Genomic DNA, 17,393 nt, shown 5'->3' with positions numbered 1-17,393 from the left:
CACTAGTAACGTTTCCATAGTGATCTAATATTGCTTGATTACTTTGTTTTGTTGCTGGTGATCCATCATAATAGTATTATGGGGGCTGTGGCCCAGTAATCATAGTGACAGTACATAAAACTGTAGGAAACATAACAGGAAAATTAAATGGGTGCCATGAATGAACAGCTTGCTGATTAAGTGTTAATTTGTACACTGCACTCATCCACTGTTAAAGGTACCAATCCTGGCAGAGTGTGTCCCAAACTCTTTGCCATGTAGTTTTGCCTGTCATCACTTCTGAAGCCACAGGTATTGAAACCAAAAGTAATTTCACCTAGATACGATAGGGAAAATCCTCTGTAGGGATGAAAGGGGCGGGAGGGAGGGGGGTAACAATGTTTGGAGTAAATATATGGGGATGAAGTTATGAAAACACACCCTGGTGTAACTAGTGTAAGATTTACTTCTCACTAGGTGCAAAGTTGAAGAAATTCCATAACAATATTGATATAATTTGGATTATGTTCCACATTTTTCTAATGGCTACATTACAGAGGTACGATCTCAGTACCCCAATATTATGAAATGGTAATTTCTGGTTTCCTTGATTTCGATGCGTACATGTATTTTTTTAATCCTTGTTTGTAATTTTCTTTGTAATTTTTAACCTCACATAAATAGTGTATCTTTCCTTGGCAAAGAGGGTAGATAAAGTATCTGTTCACAAGTGTCCGCCAATGCAAGTTTGAGATAGGTGCTAGGAAGCATGTGAAGGAAGCTGGCATTGACTTGACCTCAAATTCTTTCCTCTTTGCAGACAAATATCTAGCCTCCACTTCAGATCATTATCCGACAGCACAGCTAAGATAGTCACTTCACCATATTGGGGATCAGGCATGTGAACCTGTGTTCTACCATTCCCTGCTGTGGCTTATTAGTACATCAATGTACTGTGCCATAGGTGCTCCCTTTTCCATCTTCAATTTCAAACAAAAATATATTAACATAATTTTTTACAATATAAAAATCACGATATGTGTGAATAAGATAAAATGTATCTCTACGTATGACGTATAAATTTGAGGTGACTGTCAGTCACACATGAAGTTTCATATAAAGGCACTGCACATTCTCTAGTTCTCTATCTTGGTTTCCATTTAGCTCATAACCATTACAATAATAATTAAATGCAACAATTAAATAACTAATTACTAAGCAGAAAAATGCCAAGAGTACACATACTTATTCAATAAGGAAGAGAAACATTGACGCACTTTTGCAACAAACACTACAGAGTAAGTTGTGTGAGACCCCACGCCACGGGAAGGGCCTTGCATGCAGCCAGGCATGATGTCTGCGATTTAACTTCAATAATAGTGTTAGCTGTGGCTTAGTGGTAGCATTCTTGTCCATGAGTCAGAAAGCTGTTGGGTCAAGTCCTACTCCAGAGACTTGAGCACAAAATCTAAGCTAATACTTTAGTGCAGTACTGACGGAGTGCTGCACTGTCAGAGGTGCCGTCATTCAGATGAGACAATAAACTGTCTGCCCTCTCAGTGGACGTAAAAGATCACATGGCACTATTTCGAAGAAGAGCAGGAGAGTTCTTCCCAGTGTCCTGGCCAATATTTATCCTTGAACCAACATCACTGAAAGAGATTATCTGGTCATTATCACATTGCTGTTTGTGGGACCTGGCTGTGCACAAATTGACTGCCACATTTCCCACTTTACAACACATTAAACCCAGGTTCAAAAAAGTACTAAATTGACTGTAAAGTGCTTTGGGACATTCTGAGGTTGTGAAAGGTGCTTTCTTGGGATGGAAAACAGCAGGTAGCATATCCCCAATTCTCTGATATGCACTGGGTGCACGTGAGGCAACGTTGACATAGAGTCATAGAGTCATAGAAGTTTACAACATGGAAACAGGCCCTTCGGCCCAACATGTCCATGTCGCCCAGTTTATACCACTAAGCTAGTCCCAGTTGCCTGCATTTAGCCCATATCCCTCTATACCCATCTTACCCATGTAACTGTCCAAATGCTTTTTAAAAGACAAAATTGTACCCGCCTCTACTACTGCATCTGGTAGCTCGTTCCAGACACTCACCACCCTTTGAGTGAAAAAATTGCCCCTCTGGACCCTTTTGTATCTCTCCCCTCTCACCTTAAATCTATGCCCCCTCGTTATAGACTCCCCTACCTTTGGGAAAAGATTTTGACTATCTACCTTATCTATGCCCCTCATTATTTTATAGACTTCTATAAGATCACCCCTAAACCTCCTACTCTCCAGGGAAAAAAGTCTCAGTCTATCCAACCTCTCCCTATAAGTCAAACCATCAAGTCCGGTAGCATCCGAGTAAATCTTTTCTGCACTCTTTCTAGTTTAATAATATCCTTTCTATAATAGGGTGACCAGAACTGTACACAGTATTCCAAGTGTGGCCTTACTAATGTCTTGTACAACTTCAACAAGACATCCCAACTCCTGTATTCAATGTTCTGACCAATGAAACCAAGCATGCTGAATGTCTTCTTCACCACCCTATCCACCTGTGACTCCACTTTCAAGGAGCTATGAACCTGTACTCCTAGATCTCTTTGTTCTATAAGTCTCCCCAATGCCCTACCATTAACGGAGTAGGTCCTGGCCCGATTCGATCTACCAAAATGCATCACCTCACATTTGTCTAAATTAAACTCCATCTGCCATTCATCGGCCCACTGGCCCAATTTATCAAGATCCCGTTGCAATCCTAGATAACCTTCTTCACTGTCCACAATGCCACCAATCTTGGTGTCATCTGCAAACTTACTAACCATGCCTCCTAAATTCTCATCCAAATCATTAATATAAATAACAAATAACAGCGGACCCAGCACCGATCCCTGAGGCACACCGCTGGTCACGGGCCTCCAGTTTGAAAAACAACCCTCTACAACCACCCTCTGTCTTCTGCCGTCAATCCAATTTTGTATCCAATTGGCTACCTCACCTTGGATCCCGTGAGATTTAACCTTATGTAACAAGCTACCATGCGGTACCTTGTCAAAAGCTTTGCTAAAGTCCATGTAGACCACATCTACTGCACAGCCCTCATCTATCTTTTTGGTTACCCCTTCAAAAAACTCAATCAAATTTGTGAGACATGATTTTCCTCTCACAAAACCATGCTGACTGTTCCTAATCAGTCCCCGCCTCTCCAAATGCCCGTAGATCCTGTCTCTCAGAATACCCTCTAACAACTTACCCACTACAGATGTCAGGCTCACCGGTCTGTAGTTCCCAGGCTTTTCCCTGCCGCCCTTCTTAAACAAAGGCACAACATTTGCTACTCTCCAATCTTCAGGCACCTCACCTGTAGCTGTCGATGATTCAAATATCTCTGCTAGGGGACCCGCAATTTCCTCCCTAACCTCCCATAACGTCCTGGGATATATTTCATCAGGTCCCGGAGATTTATCTACCTTGATGCGCGTTAAGACTTCCAGCACCTCCCTCTCTGTAATATGTACACTCCTCAAAACATCACTATTTATTTCCCCAAGTTCCCTAACATCCATGCCTTTCTCAACCGTAAATACCGATGCGAAATATTCATTTAGGATCTCACCCATCTCTTGTGGTTCCGCCACAAGATGACCTTTTGCAAAATTTACCCCAACATTCACAGTGATCACTACAGATACAATGAATTTTAGATAGTTACAAAGACAGACTAATAAATAAAGTTACTGCAAGTTTAAGGGAAGATGGTTCGATAATTGCCACTACCTCAAGGCACAATCCTGAAAAGCAATCATTGATTGAAAAACACGATTAAAGAAATGCAACAAACTCACTGTGTTAACAGAAGGTAAGTAAGTGTTATGAGATGTCCTGAAAATGTGACAGACACTATATAAGCTTTTTCTTTACAAGACATCAGGAAAATCTAGGCCATGGTATAACTAGCTAATAGGGTATGATTTTTAAATGATTAAAAACCAGTCATAATGACATGCAACAAGGCATGCTGTAAGTGGACTGACTTTATCCTGCACTACTTCACAAGATCCCTGTAACTGAGATTTGTTTTTATAACTAATTTAAATAAACTAAGACTGTGGAAATTCTGTGTGCCAGTGAAGACAGCGTAGATCTCTTACTTAACTATTATGTAGAACTCTCGCCTCCCTGTAGAGATACTGTTCCAGATCCTATGATTTATTTAGAGGAATGAGTTTTCTTTTAGGTTGAGAATTGCCATTTCCCAGAAATTGATTTCAAAGAAATGATTGGACCGAGATGTATCAACTCCTCCCCTCCTCTTCTCCCTCCCAACGACATCAATCAGTTATCTTTTTGAGATATTATTTGTGAAAAATCACTCTTTATAGAGTGTGACTTTTGCATTGATTTAGTGATGAAAATATAAATGTAGCAAGGGTAATGCATGGCTAAAAGAGTGGTGTGGGAAAGAATGGTTCCAATTCACGGCACAATGGAACCACTACTGGGTTAGGAAGGAGCTGTACCACTGAGACGGGCCCCACCTGAACCGGATTGAGACCAGAGTGCTAGCGGAAGGGATAAATTGGGTGCTGGATAAGGCTTCAAACTAGCAAGAATAGGGGGAGGGATCTGGTAGCAATAAGATAATCCTAAAGATAAAAGAAACAGGAGATGAGTGTAAAGGTCAGACTAGGGTAAGGAATTATGATTACATAAATGGTCAAGGAACAAATACAGCTATGAAACAGATGTATAAAAGGGCTGTTAAAAATAAAGCAAAAGGAACAACTATCAAAGACAAATTAAACTGCCTGTACAGCAATGTACACAGTATCCAAAATAAAACGGAGGAACTGGAGACAATAATCTGTAGCGAGGAACCAGATGTAGCAGGAATAACTGAAACATGGCTACATAAAGAACAGGACTGGAAACTAAATATCGCAGGTTACAACATAATCAGAAAGGATAGGGAAGGAAGAAGTGGGGGTGGAGTAGCTGTATTAATTAGAAATAATGTAATGGAAGTAGAAAAAAGGCACATAACTAACAGAAGGATAGAAACAGAATCCATATGTATTGAAATAAAAGATAAGAAGGGATCAATCCCACTAACAGGGGGATACTGCAGACCACCTAATGGTGGAAAGGAGGTGGAGGAGAAAATATGTAAGCAAATATGTGAAATGAGTAAAGGACATAGAATAATAATCATGGGTGATTTTAACTACCCTGAAATAAACTGGCAAGAAGAGGTAGGTATAGGGGTACAGGAAATGGAGCTTTTACAATGTGTGCAGGACTCCTTTCTTACCCAGTATGTAAAAAGCCCAACGAGAGATGGAGCACTGCTGGATCTAGTAATGGGAAATGAACAAGAACAGATAAGTGAAGTAAGGATAGGGGAACATCTAGGCAATTGTGATCACAACATAGTAAGGTTTAAGGTAAAGGCATTGGACTTTCAAAAGGCATTTGATAAAGTACCACATAATAGACTTGTTAGCAAAATTAAAGCCCACGGGATTAAAGGGACAGTGGCAGCGTGGGTACAAAGTTGGCTAGGGGACAGAAAGCAGAGAATAGTGGTGAACAGTTGTTTTTCAGACTAGAGGGAAGTATACCGTCATGTTTTTTTTTATTCGTTCATGGTATGTGGGCGTCACTGGCAAGACCTGCATTTATTGCCCACCCCTAATTGCCCTTGAGAAGGTGGTGGTGAGCTGCCTTCTTGAACCGCTGCAGTCCGTGTGGTGAAGGTTCTCCCATGGTGCTGTTAGGTAGGGAGTTCCAGGATTTTGACCCAGCGACGGTGAAGGTACAGCGATATATTTCCAAGTCGGGATGGTGTATGACTTGGATGCCCAGTTTTGAGCTGCCAGATCTGTTCTGAATCTATCCCATTTAGCATGGTGGTAGTGCCACAAAACACGTTGGATGGTGTCCTCAGTGTGAAGACGGGACTTCATCTCCACAAGGACTGTGCAGTGGTCACTCCTACCAATACTGTCACGGACAGATGCATCTGCGACAGGTAGATTGGTCAGGATGAGGTCAAGTAGGTTTTCTCCTCCTGTTGGTTCACTCACAACCTGCCGCAGGCCCAGTCTGGCAGCTATGTCCTTCAGGACTCGGCCAGCTCTGTCAGAAGTGGTGCTACCGAGCCATTCTTGGTGATGGATATTGAAGTCCCCCACCCAGAGTACATTCTGTGCCCTTAATATCCTCAGCGCTTCCTCCAAGCGGTGCTCAACATGGAGGAGGACTGATTCATCAACTGAGAGAGGGCGGTAGGTGGTAATCAGCAGGAGGTTTTCTTGCCCATATTTGACCTGATGCCATGAAATTTCATGGGGTCTGGAGTCAATGTTGAGGACTCCCAGGGCCAATCCCTCCTGACTGTATATCACTGTACCGCCACCTTTGGTGTGTCTGTCCTGCCGGTGGGACAGGACATACCCAGGGATGGTGATGGAAGAGTCTGGGATGTTGTCTGAAAGGTATGATTCTGTGAGTATGGCTATGTCAGGCTGATGCTTGACTAGTCTGTGGGACAGCTCTCCCAATTTTGGCACAAGTCCCCAGATGTTCGTGAGGAGGACTTTGCAGGTTGACTGGGCTTGGTTTGCCTTTGTCGTGTCCAGTGCCTAGTGGTGCGATGCCGGGTGGTCCATCCGGTTTTATTCCCCGGGGATCAGTATTAGGACCACTGCTTTTTTTGATATATATTAATGAACTGGACTTGGGTGTATGATAGCTATTACTGAAACATGGCCACTGGATGGTCAGGATTGGAAACTAAATATACCAGGTTAGAAGGTAGACAGGAGAGATAGGGAAAATGGAAGAGAGGGTGGAGTAGCCTTAGTGATTAGAGATAAAATCACTTCAATGATAAAGGAGGATATAACGAGAGGTAAGCAGCCAACAGCCATGGGTTGAATTGAGAAATAGGAAAGGATCTAAGACTATAGTGGGAGTTGTGTATAGGACCCCTGGCAGCAACTCTGAAGTGCTAGATTGTATAAATGCAGAGATTAGACAAGCGTGTAACAAAGGCATAGTGGTCTTAATGGGGGACATTAACCTTCACATAGATTGGGGAAAAGCAGACTAGCAACTGTCAGAAAGGTAGTGAATTTCTTGAGCGTGTCTGGGATAGTTTTCTACAGCAGTATGTCCGAGAGGCAACAAGGGGGCAGACCATACTAGATTTAGTAATGAGTAATGAACCAGACTTAGTTAACAGCTTAACTGTGTGTGAACATCTATCCAATAGCAATCATAACATGATCGAGTTCAAGGTAATGTTTGAAAGGGAAAAAAGTGAATCAGCTGCTAAGATTCTAGACTTGGGTAAGGCCGACTTTAATGGGATGAGACAGAGACTGTCCACAGTAAACTGGGCAAATCTGTTAATGGGTAAAACGACTGATGATCAATGGGAAATGTTTAAAGAAACATTTAACGTGATACAGAACTGGTTTATATCCCTGAGGGGCAAGAACTCTACTTGCCAAAAAAAACAGCCATGGACAACTAAAGAGGTAAGGGACAGTATAAGATGTAAGGAAAGGGCATACAAAAAGGCAAAAAATGGCACAGAATCTGGCGAATGGGAAAGATACAAAGATCAACAAAGGGTCACAAAACAGATAGTAAGAGCTACAAAAAGAGTATGAAAAGAAACTTGCAAGGGATATCAAAACCAATACAAAGAATTTTTATAGTTACATTAGGAAAAAGCGGGTGGTCAGGAGCAGTGTTGGCCCCTTAAAAACTGAAAGTGGGGATATTGTCATTGATAATGGGGAAATGGCGGAAATGTTGAATAATTACTTTGTGTCAGTATTTACAGTAGAAAAAGTGGATAGCATGCCAGAAATCCCAAGAAAACTAATATTGAATCAGGGACAGGGACTCAATAAAATTAATATAAGTAAAGCAACAGTAATGAAGAAAATAACAGCACTAAAGAGTGACAAATCCCCAGGACCAGATGGTTTCCATCCCAGGGTTTTAAAGGAAGTAGGTGAGCACATTGCAGATGCCATAACTATAATCTTTCAAAGTTCTCTACATTCAATGAACTGTCTCTCTAGATTGGAAAACTGCACATGTCACTCCACTTTTTAAGAAAGGAGAGCGAGGGAAACTGTGGAATTATAGACCAGTTAGCTTAACATCTGTTGTGGGGAAAATGCTGGAGTCTATAATTGAGGATAGGGTGACTGAACACCTCAAAAATTTTCAGTTAATCAGAGAGAGCCAGCATGGATTTGTGAAAGGTAGATCGTGCCTGACAAACCTGATTGAATTTTTTGAAGAGGTGACTAAAGTAGTGGACAGGGGAATGTCAATGGATGTTATTGATATGGACTTCCAGAAAGCATTTGATAAAGTCCCACATAAGAGACTGTTGGCTAAGATAGAAGCCCATGGAATCGAGGGAAAAGTACAGACTTGGTTAGGAAGTTGGCTGAGCGAAAGGCGACAGAGAGTAGGAATAATGGGTAGGTACTCATGTTGGCAGGATGTGACTAGTGGAGTCCCGCAGGGATCTGTCTTGGGGCCTCAATTATTCACAATATTTATTAACGACTTAGATGAAGGCATAGAAAGTCTCATATCTAAGCTTGCCGATGACACAAAGATTGGTGGCATTGTAAGCAGTGTAGATGAAAACATTAAATTACAAAGGGGTGTTGATAGATTAGGTGAATGGGCAAAACTGTGGCAAATGGAATTCAATGTAGGTAAATGTGAGGTCATCCACTTTTGATCAAAATAGGATAGAACAGGGTACTTTCTAAATGGTAAAAAGTTAAAAACAGTGGATGTCCAAAGGGACTTAGGAGTTCAGGTACATAGATCATTGAAGTGTCATGAACAGGTGCAGAAAATAATCAATAAGGCTAATGGAATGCTGGCCTTTATATCTAGAGGACTCGAGTGCAAGGTGTCAGAAGTTATGCTGCAGCTGTACAAAACCCTGGTTAGACCGCACCTGGAGTACTGTGAGCAGTTCTGGGCACCGCACCTTCGGAAGGACATATTGGCCTTGGAGGGAGTGCAGTTTAGGTTTACTAGAATGATACCCGGACTTCAAGGATTAAGTTACGAGGAGAGATTACACAAATTGGAGTTGTATTCTCTATAGTTTAGAAGGTTAAGGGGTGATCTGATCGAAGTTTATAAGATATTAAGGGGAACAGATAGGGTGGATAGAGAGAAACTATTTCCGCTGGTTGGGGATTCTAGGACTCAGGAGCACAGTCTAAAAATTAGAGCCAGACCTTTCAGGAGTGAGATTAGAAAACACATCTACACACAAAGGGTGGTAAAAGTTTGGAACTCTCTTCTGCCAATGGCAATTGATGCTAGCTCAATTGCTAATTTTAAATCTGAGATCGATAGCTTTTTGGCAACCAAAGGTATTAAGGGATATGGGCCAAAGGCAGGTATATGGAGTTAGATCACAGATCAGCCATGATCTTATCAAATGGCGGAGCGGGCTTGAGGGGCTGAATGGCCTACTCCTGTTCCTATGTTCCTATAGAAAGTATAATTTCAAAGTTTGCAGATGACACGAAACTCAGAGATGTAGTAAACAATGTGGAGAATAGTAACAGACTTCAAGAGGACATAGACAGACTGGTAAAATAGAGGAATAATGAGGAAAGTCAATATAAACTAAATGGTACAATTTTAAAGGGGGCGCAGGAACAGAGAGACCTGCGGTTGCATATACACAAATCTTTGAAGGTGCAGGACAAGTTAAGAAGGCTGTTAAAAATGCATATGGGATCCTGGGCTTTATTAATAGAGGCATAGAGTACAAAAGCAAAGAAGTTATGCTGAACATTTATGCAACTCTGGTTAGGTCTCCGCTAGAGTATAGTGTTCAGTTCTGGGTACCACACTTAGGAAGGATGTTAAGGCCTTAGAGAGGGTGCAGAAGAGATTTATTAGAATGGTACTAGGGATGAGGGACTTCAGTTATGTGGCGAGACTGGAGAAGCTGGGGTTGTTCTTCTTAGAACAGAGAAGGTTAAGGGGAGATTTGATAGAGGTGTTCAAAATCATGAATTGTTTTGACAGAGTAAATAAGGAGAAACTGTTTCCAGTGACAGAATGGTCAGTAACCAGAAGACACAGATTTAAGGTGATCGGCAAAAGAGCCAGAGGCGACATGAGGAAACATTTTTTCACGCAGCGAGTTGTAATGATCTGGAATGCACTGTCTGAAAGGATGGTGGAAGCAGATTCAATAGTAATTTTCAAAACAGAATTGGATAAATACTTGACGGGAAAAAAATTACAGAGTGATTGGGAAAGTGCAGGGGAATGGGACTAATTGGATTGCTCTTTCAAAGAGCTGGCACAGGCACGATGGGCCGAATGGCCTCCTCCTGTGCTGTACCTGCTATGATACTATTATAAAGATTGAGACGGACATATGTAAGACAAAGACCAAAGTAATAAATTAGAAAAAAGCTGATTTTAAAGGGATGAGAATGGAATGAACGAAAATAAACTAGAAAAATTTACTGACAAACATAGAAATAGAACAGCAGTGGGAAACATTTAAAATGGTGATCAAGAGAGTCCAGAAGAAATATATCCCACTAAAAAGCAAGAACAAACTAGCCAGTAATGACACACCATGGATGAATAAAGTAATAAGGGTAAAATTGAAACTAAAGAAAATGGCATACACTAAGTATATAGACAACAAAGGAGAGGATGACAAAAGGGAATACGAAGAGGATAGGAAAGAAGTCAAAAAATCAATTAGGAAAGCAAAGAGGAACTACAAAATTAAGTTATCAAGGAATATAAAAAGAAATAGTAAAGTATTCTACAGACACATAAGTAAGAAAAGAAAAATCCGGATAGGGATAGGGCCACTAAGGGATATACACGATAACTTCACAGATAATAACAGCGAAACGACAAAAATATTAAATAATTACTTTGTCTCAGTATTTACCAGGGAGACTAACATGGTGGGCATGACATTAGAAGAAGAGATCAAAGAAGATATAAAGACATTTAAGATAGAAAGGGGGAGATAATTGATGAACTAATCAAACTTAGAGGAGATAAAACTCCTAGTTCGAATGGATTGCATCCACGCACATTAAAAGAAGATGGGAAGAGATAGCAGAGGCACTATTACATATATATATAATAATTCATTAGAAAAGGGAATAGTGCCAGAGGACTGGCGGACAGCTAATGTGATTACTATACTTAAAAAGAGAGATAGAACAAGTCCAGGAGACTAAAGACCAATTAGCTTAATGGCGGTGATAGGAAAGATAATAGAAACCTTACTCAAAGATGTAATAGAAAAACATCTAGAAACTGAAAATATAATAAAGAATAGTCAGCATGGATTTTGAAAGGTAGGGCCATGTTTGACAAACCTTATTGAATTCTTTGAAGAAGTAACAGAAAGGGTAGACAGGGGTAATGTAGTAGATGTAATATATTTGGTTTTTCAAAAGGCCTTCGATATTGTACTGCATAGTAGACTCATGACTAAGGTTAGAGCATGTGGAGTCAGGGGACAAGAAGCAGAATGGGTAGCAAACTGGCTACAAAGCAGAAAACAGAGAGTAGGGGTTAAAGGTAGTTACTTAGACTAGCAAAAGGTAGGAATTGGGGTTTCACAAGGATTGCTGCTTGGACCACTGTTGTTCACCATTTATATAAACAATTTGGACTCGGGAATCAGAAGTATAATTTCAAAATTTGCTGAAGACACCACATTAGGGGGTATTGTTGAGGAAGACTGCGACAAAATACAGAGACACATTAATAAACTTTCAGAATGGGCGTACAATTGGCAAATGAATTTCAATATAGATAAGTGTGAGGTGGTACATTTTTGTAGGAAGAATAAGGAGGTTACATACTCCTTGGAAAATAAGAGTCTAAATGGGATAGAGGAGCAGAGGGATCTGGGGGTACAAGTACACAAACACTATAAGTAGTGACGCAGGTTAATAAGGCTATTTTAAAAAAAAAAGCAAACAAAGCACTGGAGCTCATTTCTAGTGGAACAGAATTGAAAAGCAGGAAAGTTATGTTAAACTTGTATAGAACCTTGGTTAGACCACACTTGTGGTACTGTGAACCGTTCTGGTCTCCATATTATAAAAAGGATATCGAGGCAACAACAACAACAAAAACAACTTGCATTTATATAGCCCCTTTAACGTAGTAAAACATCCCAAGGCGTTTCACAGGAGTGATAATCAAACAAAATTTGATACCGAGCTACATAAGGAGAGATTAAAAGCTTGGTCAAAGAGGTAGCTTTTAAGGAGCGTCTTAAAAGAGGAGAGAGAAGTAGAGAGGGAGAGAGATTTAGGGAGGGAATTCCAGAGCTTAGGGCCTAGGCAGCTGAAGGCACAACTGCCAATGGTGGAGCGAAGAAAATCAGAGATGTGCAAGAGGCAAGAATTGGAGGCGAGCAGCGATCTTGAAGGGTTGTAGGACTGGAGGAGTTTACAAAGATAGGGAGGGGCCGAGCCATGGAGGGATTTGAAAACAAGGAAAATAATTTTAAAATCGAGGCATTCTTACACCGAAAGCCAATGTAGGTCAACGAGCACAGGGGTGATGGGTGAACGGGATGTGGTGCAGGTTATGATACAGGCAGCAGAGTTTTGGATGAGCTCAAGTTTATAGAGTGTGGAAGATGGGAGGCCGGCCATGAAAGCATTAGATTAGTCGAGTCTAGAGGTAACAAAAGCACGGATGAGGGTTTCAGCAGCAGATGAGCTGAGATAGGGGCGGAGATGGGCGATTTTATGGAGGTGGAAGTAGGCGGTCTTGGTGATGGAGCGGATATGTGGTCATCTCCGGGTAAAATATGATGCTGAGGTTGTGAACAGTCTGGTTCAGTCTCAGACAGTGGCTAGGGAGATGGATGGAGTCGGTGCAAAAGGGACACTGGGGGAGGTGCAAAAAAGGTTTACTAGGATGTTAACAGAACTGAGAGGTTATACCTGTCAGGAAAGATTGAACAGGCTAGGGCTCTTTTCTCTAGAAAAGATAAGACTGAGGGATGACCTGATTGAGGTCTTCAAGATCATGAAAGGTTTAAATAGGGTAGACATGGAGAAGATGTTTCCACTTGCGGGGGAGACCAGGAGCCATAAAGATAAGATAGTCACTAATAAATCCAATAGGATATACAGGAGAAACTTCGTTACCCAGAATGTGGAATTCGCTATCACAAGGAGTAGTTGAGGCGACTAGCATAGATGCATTTAAGGGGAGGCCAGATAAACACATGAGGGAGAAAGGAATAGAAGGATATATTATTGAGGTTAGATGAAGAAGGGTAGGAGGAGGTTCGTGTTGAGCATAAACACCGGCATGAACCTGTTGGGCCTAATGGCCTGTTTCTGTCCTGTATATTCTATGTAATTCTATGTAGCATAAGTCCGGCTATCCTACTGCAGAGAATAATGAATCATTTATGGATTTATACAAAATTCAACAAGGCTTTTCATATATTCAGATAAAGAGAACAATTTCCAAGTAGTAAGACGTGGCTTACCTGATAGGGTGCCTTTATTAAATCAGAATGATCGCATATCATTGCTTCGTAGTTATCCTGCTGCCTCCTAACAATCTAGGACAGTGTGAAATGTAGTAGGAGAAAGATTAGCCACATTTTCTAAAAATAGCCTTTTTATCGTCTTGTTGCTCCCCCTTGAACCCTCCCCCACCTCGCCCCTCCACAAAAGTACAATACCATATTATGGGAAAAACCCATCTCCAGATCAATATGTAAACTGAAGAGAAGCAGGGTAATTGAACCTATCCAGGGTATCAGTCAGGCACAAGTATTTGGGCCTGTCTTAAAAATCTGTGGAGCAATCATTAACCCTTTTCTTGTTGAGATTGAGTTCATTGATAGTTATTAGAGCTCAAGACATTTGTGGCATGATTGGTATGCAAAGGGTTAAAGGTGTAAGTAAGCCAAGAGGGAAGGAAAATGGGAATAACCTTGACATTGTCACCCTGCAGACTTTATTCGTGTCTTCTCTAGCTGATGAGATTAAATAAAACTTGATCAGTTAAAATGGACACAGGCATGACCATTATTTAAGTTACTACAGGATTGAAATTTTTCTGTGGGCTATTTTATTTTTAAAAATGGTTTAAATCTTTGTTAAAATTTCACATACAAAAATTTGGCACACATGCCAGAGCACTGAAAATGGTACACAGAAGAGTTTTGATCCCCATGGAATCCCTTCTTATAGCACTTCTTGAGGTTTTTAGGATTTTGAAAAGAATTGCTAGGGTAGATAGAAAGAAACTTTTTCCGCTGGTGGGGGGAAGTCTAGGACAAGAGGGCTAAACCATAAAATCAGAGCCAGGCAATTCAGGAGAGAAGTTAGGAAACAATTCAACAACAACACTAACAACTTGCATTTATATAGCACCTTTAAAGTAGTATAACGTCCCAAGATGCTTCACAGGAGCGTTATCAAACAAAATTTGACACTGAGCACATAAGGAGATATTAGAACAGGAAACCAAAGCTTGGTCAAAGAGATCATTTGTAAGGAGCGGCTTAAAGGAAGAGAGAGAGGTGGAAAGGCGGAGAGGTTTAGGGAGGAAATTCCAGAGCTTAGGGGCTAGGCAGCTGCAGGCATGGCCGCCAATGGTGGAGCGATTAAAATCGGGGATACGCAAGAGGCAAGAATTGGAGGAGCAGAGAGATCTTGGGAGGGGCAAGGCTATGGGGGGATTTGTAAACAAGGATGAGAATTTTAAAACTGAGTCATCCTTTACCAGGAGCCAATGTAGGTCAGCGAGCACAGGCATGATGGGTGAACGGGACTTGGTGCAAGTTAGGATATAGGCAGCAGAGTTTTGGATGAGCTCAAGTTTATGGAGGGTGGAAGATGGGAGGCCGGCCAGGAGAGTATTGGAATAGTCAAGTCTAGAGGTAACAAAGGCATGGATGAGGTTTTCTGTAGCAGATCAGCTGAGGCAGGGGTGGAGACGAGCAATGTTATGGAAGTGGAAGTAGGCGGTCTTGGTGATGGAGCAGATATGTCGTCGGAAGCTCATCTCAGGGTCAAATAGGATGCCAAGATTACGAACGGCCTGGTTCAGACACAGACAGTGGCCAGGGAGAGAGAGTCGATGGCTAGGGAACGGAGTTTGTGGCGGGTATTGAAAACAATGGATTTGGTCTTCCCAATGTTTAGTTAGAGGAAATTTCTGATCATCCAATACTGGATGTCGGACAAGCAGCGTGATAAATCAGAGGCAGTGGAGGGGTTCAAGGGAGGTGGTGGTGAGGCAAAGCTGGGTGTCATCAGTGTACATGTGGAACCTGACATGGTGGAGGGAGGTTGGAGATGGGGTGGTAGTTTGCAAGGATCGTGGGGTCAAGGATGGGTTTTTTGAGGAGGAGGGTGATGACAGCAGATTTGAAGGGGAGGGGGACTGTACCTGAGGAGAGGGAACTGTTACCAATATCAGCTAACATGGGGGCCAGGAAGGAAAGTTGGGTGGTCAGCAGCTTGGTGGGAATAGGTTTGAGGGAGCAGGAGGTGGGTCTCATGGTCAAGATAAGCTTGGAGAGGGCACTAGAGGAGATGGGAGAGAAGCTAGAGAAAGTTGCGAGTCCAGACTACCAACAGTATGTAACAGGTAGATGGAGCAAGTGTTGTCCTTCAAGCTGTTCTACATTTGCTGCTTGCCTATGCCAAGTTGTCACACAACCTTCATTGTATCTCATGCATACCCATTGTTCAGCAGGACACATATTCAAGCTGCAACTTACAATTCAAAGCCTTGCCCCATTCTCATCTTCCGAATGCCTGACATGTAAGTCATTATAACATAAATACAGTCACTACTGACGCACACAATGAGCTTCATGTTGGCAACATGTTGGCAACCATCAGCATTGTGCTTTGGCAAATGCAGCAGTGTAGTCACATTGAGCCCCTGTCACAGTATTCAGTGGAAAGAGATGAAAATGCTGATTGATGCTACAGTTATATATTTGAAATGTGTATGAGAGGCATATTAGCTAATATTGCAGTGCTAGCTGAAATGAGACAGAGGCACTACAGTTGAAGGCTGTGGCGACTTTGCCAACCACTGACAGTGATGTCACTATGTTGCAACTTAGCTGCAGAAGTCCTTGCTGCAGATGGCAAAGCTCTCCAACTGGCTCCCTGCTGACCCAGAGCAAGCCGGGCAGTTGTCCTATACATTGGTAGATAAGTATCCCAGGTCTGCAGATATGGTCTGATGTCCCTGGCATGTCCTCTTTCATCTCAACCAGAAACTCACGTTTTTTGAAACACTATAGAAACAAACTTACACTAAAGAGGAAAAGGAATTGGTTCCAAAAGATTTTCTGAAAAAAATTAACAAAAAATTTTAAAATATGAGAATAATATCTGATAAAAAAAAATTATACCAAAAAGGTGTATTAGAGGCATATTAGCTGATATTGCAATTGTATCTGGAAATGAGCATCTTATTAAAAATGTGCTTTAAACCTTGCAAAAAAAAAATCCAAAATTCACCTTTAAGAGCTCTATCGCTCATGCTTGCCCTCTTTCCAAATGGCCCCTGAAAAAAAAGAACAAGCTGTGCAAATCACGTAGAAATGTGTTAGTTATTCATTTAAATATTTCTGCATGAATCTGGGGGCAGATAATGATGTCCAAGTGTTTTGCAGTGGAAGCACTGATCCTTGGGTGCTGCTTGTCACTGTTGTGCTTTGAGCTGACCTCATACTTTAACTGACAGCGCACAGTACTTAAAGCGATGGGTTATATAATCTATCAGTTCTTAAAGGGCTGCCGATCACCTTAAAGCTGTACTGCTACTAATATGTGGAAATGGCTGCAACAAAATCAGAATGATGAATGGCACCCTTTCACGGGGCTGCTTTGGAGGTCCTAATGCAGGAACTACTGGAGGGTAGAGTGGTTCTTTTCGAGTGAAGGGTTACCTTCTTGAAAGAGTAGCACAAGAGAAGCCTTGATGGAGACGGCAGAAAGAGCAAATACTTACCTCGTCGTCTCCGACATCCACTTGCTCATTTTTCAGTTCAGCGCTGTGAATTCAGCGCAGTTTCATTCCTATGGATAAGAGTCTGTGGGAATGGAAGCCACGCCCACAGAATCTGTCAAGAAGAGCAGTCACGCCCACAAGCAGGCAACTGGAAATCATTCATTTAAAGTAAACTTCTGTAAGTTAGTTGAAATAAAAAATTAACATATCTTATTATAGCCGAGCAAATGATTTAATTTAATGAAACTTACAGAAGTTAAAAGTAAAAAAAAGTTTTTAATTTTTAATTTTTTAAATCTTTTTTAATGATCTAAAAATATTAAAATAAGAG

At 41.4% G+C, this 17,393-nt stretch overlaps 1 long non-coding RNA gene across 2 annotated transcripts in view; it reads right to left on the bottom strand.

Annotated features, from left to right (window-relative positions):
- LOC137332088 (uncharacterized) overlaps positions 1-17,146 on the bottom strand; it is a 33,242-nt gene extending 16,096 nt beyond the window's left edge. Inside the window, exons 1-4 of one of the 2 annotated variants that reach the window (XR_010965576.1) lie at positions 17,063-17,146; positions 16,570-16,615; positions 16,362-16,397; positions 13,563-13,637 (exon numbers count right to left, since the gene is read on the bottom strand). This is a non-coding gene — a long non-coding RNA (uncharacterized lncRNA). The remainder of the gene's footprint in view (positions 1-13,562; positions 13,638-16,361; positions 16,398-16,569; positions 16,616-17,062) is intronic. The other variant, XR_010965575.1, reaches the window with a different exon arrangement.
- Between the last annotated feature and the right edge of the window lie 247 nt (positions 17,147-17,393).

Source organism: Heptranchias perlo, chromosome 14 (genome assembly GCF_035084215.1).
Source record: "Heptranchias perlo isolate sHepPer1 chromosome 14, sHepPer1.hap1, whole genome shotgun sequence".
Classification (NCBI taxonomy): Eukaryota; Metazoa; Chordata; class Chondrichthyes; order Hexanchiformes; family Hexanchidae; genus Heptranchias; species Heptranchias perlo.
Note: the sequence above shows the minus strand (reverse complement) of the source record. Positions and strands in the feature narration are given on the sequence as shown.